Genomic DNA, 6,000 nt, shown 5'->3' on the forward strand with positions numbered 1-6,000 from the left:
GAATCACGTACTTTCAACGAACGACTCCACGGTTCAGTTTTTTTAATTATTTTTGGCCAAGAATTATTAACACGCTATTTATTAAATACAGTTTTTCACAAGGTGCTAAAGTATGAAATGTCTTTACTTTTCTTTCATTTTTTTAACAGTTCCTTCAGTAAATGTTGCACCAAAGTTATATTTTGTAAAAAAAACTTCCAAAGTGCTTTATCGAGCAAAACGGTCAAAAATCTCATTAATCAAGGTTATGCAAGTAATATATGATACAACTTAGGCCTTTAGACACTTCTTGGAAAGAAAGTGCACATTTCAACAATCAATATTTCGAGTTTTACATACATCAGCAATTACTTATGCGACGAAATATAGTAATGAGATCACCATCTTTGTTAGTTTATGAGGTATGTCTGTCAAAAGGTCTGTCTGTCAAAAGGTGTGTCTGTCAAAAGGTGTGTCTGTCAAAAGGTGTGTCTGTCAAAAGGTCTGTCTGTCAAAAGGTCTGTCTGTCAAAAGGTGTGTCTGTCAAAAGGTCTGTCTGTCAAAAGGTCTGTCTGTCAAAAGGTGTGTCTGTCAAAAGGTCTGTCTGTCAAAAGGTCTGTCTGTCAAAAGGTCTGTCTGTCAAAAGGTCTGTCTGTCAAAAGGTCTGTCTGTCAAAAGGTCTGTCTGTCAAAAGGTATGTCTGTCAAAAGGTCTGTCTGTCTGTCTGTCTGTCTGTCTGTCTGTCTGTCTGTCTGTCTGTCTGTCTGTCTGTCTGTCTGTCTGTCTGTCTGTCTGTCTGTCTGTCTGTCTGTCTGTCTGTCTGTCTGTCTGTCTGTCTGTCTGTCTGTCTGTCTGTCTGTCTGTCTGTCTGTCTGTCTGTCTGTCTGTCTGTCTGTCTGTCTGTCTGTCTGTCTGTCTGTCTGTCTGTCTGTCTGTCTGTCTGTCTGTCTGTCTGTCTGTCTGTCTGTCTGTCTGTCTGTCTGTCTGTCTGTCTGTCTGTCTGTCTGTCTGTCTGTCTGTCTGTCTGTCTGTCTGTCTGTCTGTCTGTCTGTCTGTCTGTCTGTCTGTCTGTCTGTCTGTCTGTCTGTCTGTCTGTCTGTCTGTCTGTCTGTCTGTCTGTCTGTCTGTCTGTCTGTCTGTCTGTCTGTCTGTCTGTCTGTCTGTCTGTCTGTCTGTCTGTCTGTCTGTCTGTCTGTCCAGCTCTGCCAAGCTAGTCAGCTAGCCTAATCTATTTTTAATTTTTTGAAGTTTTTATTCAGTCATGTATAGGAACTTTTTAACCTAGCCAAAATTATTTATTTTTATGTTTGGCTTTGTCGCTAGCTTGCTAGCTGCTTCTTTATATCTGGTTTAAAAGTTAAAGTAGCCAAATGCAGTTTAGCAAGATTCTTAATTAATAGTTCTTATGCTAAATGCAGTAATGTAGCTATTCCTTTTTACTTGTGTCATGAACACTTATTTTACAAATAAAATTGCAAGAAAACAAAGTTATTGTTTTACCTGGGTGGGTTAACAGCTGTTTATTCCTGTATTTTTACTTTAACCAAAGATGAAAAAACGTTTTTTTGGAAAAGGGTATTACACCTATGCGGATATGCAATATGTTTTCTTGTTTCTGTTTGACAGGCAAAAAAACAGGTTGTAAACTGTGTTTTCATTTTTTAATTTTACAAAACTTTTTTACAAAATAAAATTGCTGAGTGATTGTTTTAGCTGCCCACTGTTTTTCTGTTTACTGAAGTTAGCACATAGCTTTTTTGGAACAGGGTAATATGCCTATATACGGATGTGCGACACGGCACACCTGTACTTAGAGCTTAGTACAGTGTTACGATGGTCTTTCCTGTGTGTCTATGTAACCGAAGTTGCGGTAAAGTAATTTTGTTGAAGGGTATTATACCTATATGCATTGGCGTTACCTGTACTAAGCGTTCAGTTCATAGTAACATTCACTTTTAAACTTTCATAAAACTCAAAAGGTTTCTTCAGCTGTTTTTGCTATGACGGGGCAACAACAGGTTGTAAACTGTGCCTTTATTTCAGCTGAATGTGCAGGAAAGCTATTTTTTGAAATATATATCATACCACACAATAATAACACAATGATGTTGTGTGCGCTATACTCGTTTTACGAAATACTACATTACATATATACCTTTAGTAGAGAGCTCCATCTAAATGTGTGGATAGTGTACTGTTCTTATTAATTGCTTCATCGGGTGTTTAAGCTTGGCTAACACTTTGAGTTGTGCCTTAAACCGGCGTTTCGAAGCTGGGTTTCCTGGTTAGTTACATATATTTTTCCTTTTCTTTACAGAATCGATATGCTAAAATAAAGTTTTTTGTATTTTTATACAAAGAACCACTGTTATTGGGAGCTGGAATGACATTATTTCCAGTAACATGCTTGAGAAATCCTTAATAATTCTGTACTTTGCTATTAGCTGGAGGTTAGCATAACATTTTTTTGCACAATACTTTCTAGAAAACTTAAGTATTTTTACAAATGATACCAGAAATTGTCGTAGGACTTACACGATAGCTAAATGAAATGTTAAATTGAACATCTTTGGTTGACAAATACCGTAGAGCAACAAGGAGATATCCATCAGGTGATGTTGTGGGACGTTGTCTGGGTGACCCATAATCAGTGGATCAAACCAGTGGAGTATTTTCTCGAATTCTGCTGAAGACCTGCAACAGTTTTTTAAGAAACACTCATTATCAAAAATCTTAGATCTTTGACGAGACCTTGAAATTCTCTATATGTTATATGTATATCTTTATTATTTAAATGAGCAATCATTTCTTATTTCTTCCTTAAACCCCTGTGCGTCTGATATATCAAAAAATTATTTTTCTTCCCTATTGGTTGTTCTCGATTGTTTTTAGTAGCCATGTTTGTTTGCATTTAATTTACGCTCCCGCCAAAATTTAAAAATGAAAATAAAAAACTCTCCCGCTCAACAGAAAACATCTACCCGCTCGCTCAATCTTTCTCTATTTAACATTAAACTTAATGTTTGTATCAATTTAGGTAATTTAATTATTGTGTATCTTTTAATGTGTATCTTTTAATGCTAGGATAGCAAAAATTTGTTTCGAAAGAGTAGAAAACTTGTACCTTCGTGAGCTGTTAATTTTCTTGTAGTATGCTTTAGTACTTCTTTCTACTTTAACGACATGCTTTTACGCGCCTAACGCTCTGAGAAGTCTACAACAATCTACCGGTTTAGTAGCATGAACGGACGAATTGACACGTGATGCACAAATATAGGTTGAACCTAATAATACAGAGCAGGACGAAAATATTTACTGGTTTTGTACTAGTTTTCTAGTTTCTGCGTTGATGCAACGTTCAAATGAATAAAATTTCAAATTTTTAGTTAAGTTAGTTACTTGCTTGATGATCTTCATTTTCAAAAAATTTTAAATATCGGAGAGTCTTACGAATACTAGTTCAAATTCTCTCGGGTTTGTTGAAAATGCCCTACATTAGCAAAGTCTGTCCTTTGCAATAATTTATTGTTTTAAACCTTGTAACGAAAAGCAATTGAGGAAGCCGTTTTTGTGTAAGTAGCTTTTTGAATTTGTCAAAGTGAACTTGTCAATGTCGAAAGCGAAGTTAGAAGTGGGGATCTTACTATGTTTAGTTGGATACAAAATTGTAAGGAATACTAATATTTCCGACGATCTTTCGCACCTTTCTGGGTCGTGGAAAGGTTTGTTCCACAATGCTCACATTATGGAAAGTGTAGCTGGCGCATTTTAGACGTTGAATACTCAGCCTACACCGTCAATGTCTGTCTGTCTGTCTGTCTGTCTGTCTGTCTGTCTGTCTGTCTGTCTGTCTGTCTGTCTGTCTGTCTGTCTGTCTGTCTGTCTGTCTGTCTGTCTGTCTGTCTGTCTGTCTGTCTGTCTGTCTGTCTGTCTGTCTGTCTGTCTGTCTGTCTGTCTGTCTGTCTGTCTGTCTGTCTGTCTGTCTGTCTGTCTGTCTGTCTGTCTGTCTGTCTGTCTGTCTGTCTGTCTGTCTGTCTGTCTGTCTGTCTGTCTGTCTGTCTGTCTGTCTGTCTGTCTGTCTGTCTGTCTGTCTGTCTGTCTGTCTGTCTGTCTGTCTGTCTGTCTGTCTGTCTGTCTGTCTGTCTGTCTGTCTGTCTGTCTGTCTGTCTGTCTGTCTGTCTGTCTGTCTGTCTGTCTGTCTGTCTGTCTGTCTGTCTGTCTGTCTGTCTGTCTGTCTGTCTGTCTGTCTGTCTGTCTGTCTGTCTGTCTGTCTGTCTGTCTGTCTGTCTGTCTGTCTGTCTGTCTGTCTGTCTGTCTGTCTGTCTGTCTGTCTGTCTGTCTGTCTGTCTGTCTGTCTGTCTGTCTGTCTGTCTGTCTGTCTGCCTGCCTGCCTGCCTGCCTGCCTGCCTGCCTGTCTGTCTGTCTGTCTGTCTGTCTGTCTGTCTGTCTGTCTGTCTGTCTGTCTGTCTGTCTGTCTGTCTGTCTGTCTGTCTGTCTGTCTGTCTGTCTGTCTGTCTGTCTGTCTGTCTGTCTGTCTGTCTGTCTGTCTGTCTGTCTGTCGAAATGATAGCGGAGGCTTCTTTATTCTTGCGTCTCTGAAAAACCGGGGGTTTGAAATATTTGATTTCGTTATATGATAGTATGCTATTTGTTCTTATTCATAATTTAAAAAGAATAAAAATAATATATGACTGATGCTATTTTAATTATCAAGCCCCTTCATAAAAATTAAATGTTCTAGCGATGACGGCATGCTTAGTGGAGATCTGATTTAATGGTGGCCATTTTAAGGGTTTTAAGTCGCTTTCTAACCTTTTTGTTTTCTAAAAAATTGTATTGGGTTTGTTATATGTCTTGCATGTTAAGATAAAAACATTGGCACGTTGTATAATGATGTAAGTCTTAAACAAACGAATTTTAACATTTTGTTTACACACGTGGATTTTGGGGTGCATGGCTGAGGGTTAACAGCTGTTTATTCCTGTATTTTTACTTTAACCAAAGATGAAAAAACGTTTTTTTGGAAAAGGGTATTACACCTATGCGGATATGCAATATGTTTTCTTGTTTCTGTTTGACAGGCAAAAAAACAGGTTGTAAACTGTGTTTTCATTTTTTAATTTTACAAAACTTTTTTACAAAATAAAATTGCTGAGTGATTGTTTTAGCTGCCCACTGTTTTTCTGTTTACTGAAGTTAGCACATAGCTTTTTTGGAACAGGGTAATATGCCTATATACGGATGTGCGACACGGCACACCTGTACTTAGAGCTTAGTACAGTGTTACGATGGTCTTTCCTGTGTGTCTATGTAACCGAAGTTGCGGTAAAGTAATTTTGTTGAAGGGTATTATACCTATATGCATTGGCGTTACCTGTACTAAGCGTTCAGTTCATAGTAACATTCACTTTTAAACTTTCATAAAACTCAAAAGGTTTCTTCAGCTGTTTTTGCTATGACGGGGCAACAACAGGTTGTAAACTGTGCCTTTATTTCAGCTGAATGTGCAGGAAAGCTATTTTTTGAAATATATATCATACCACACAATAATAACACAATGATGTTGTGTGCGCTATACTCGTTTTACGAAATACTACATTACATATATACCTTTAGTAGAGAGCTCCATCTAAATGTGTGGATAGTGTACTGTTCTTATTAATTGCTTCATCGGGTGTTTAAGCTTGGCTAACACTTTGAGTTGTGCCTTAAACCGGCGTTTCGAAGCTGGGTTTCCTGGTTAGTTACATATATTTTTCCTTTTCTTTACAGAATCGATATGCTAAAATAAAGTTTTTTGTATTTTTATACAAAGAACCACTGTTATTGGGAGCTGGAATGACATTATTTCCAGTAACATGCTTGAGAAATCCTTAATAATTCAGTACTTTGCTATTAGCTGGAGGTTAGCATAACATTTTTTTGCACAATACTTTCTAGAAAACTTAAGTATTTTTACAAATGATACCAGAAATTGTCGTAGGACTTACACGATAGCTAAATGAAATGTTAAATTGAACA

Source organism: Hydractinia symbiolongicarpus, chromosome 3 (genome assembly GCF_029227915.1).
Source record: "Hydractinia symbiolongicarpus strain clone_291-10 chromosome 3, HSymV2.1, whole genome shotgun sequence".
NCBI lineage: Eukaryota > Metazoa > Cnidaria > Hydrozoa > Anthoathecata > Hydractiniidae > Hydractinia > Hydractinia symbiolongicarpus.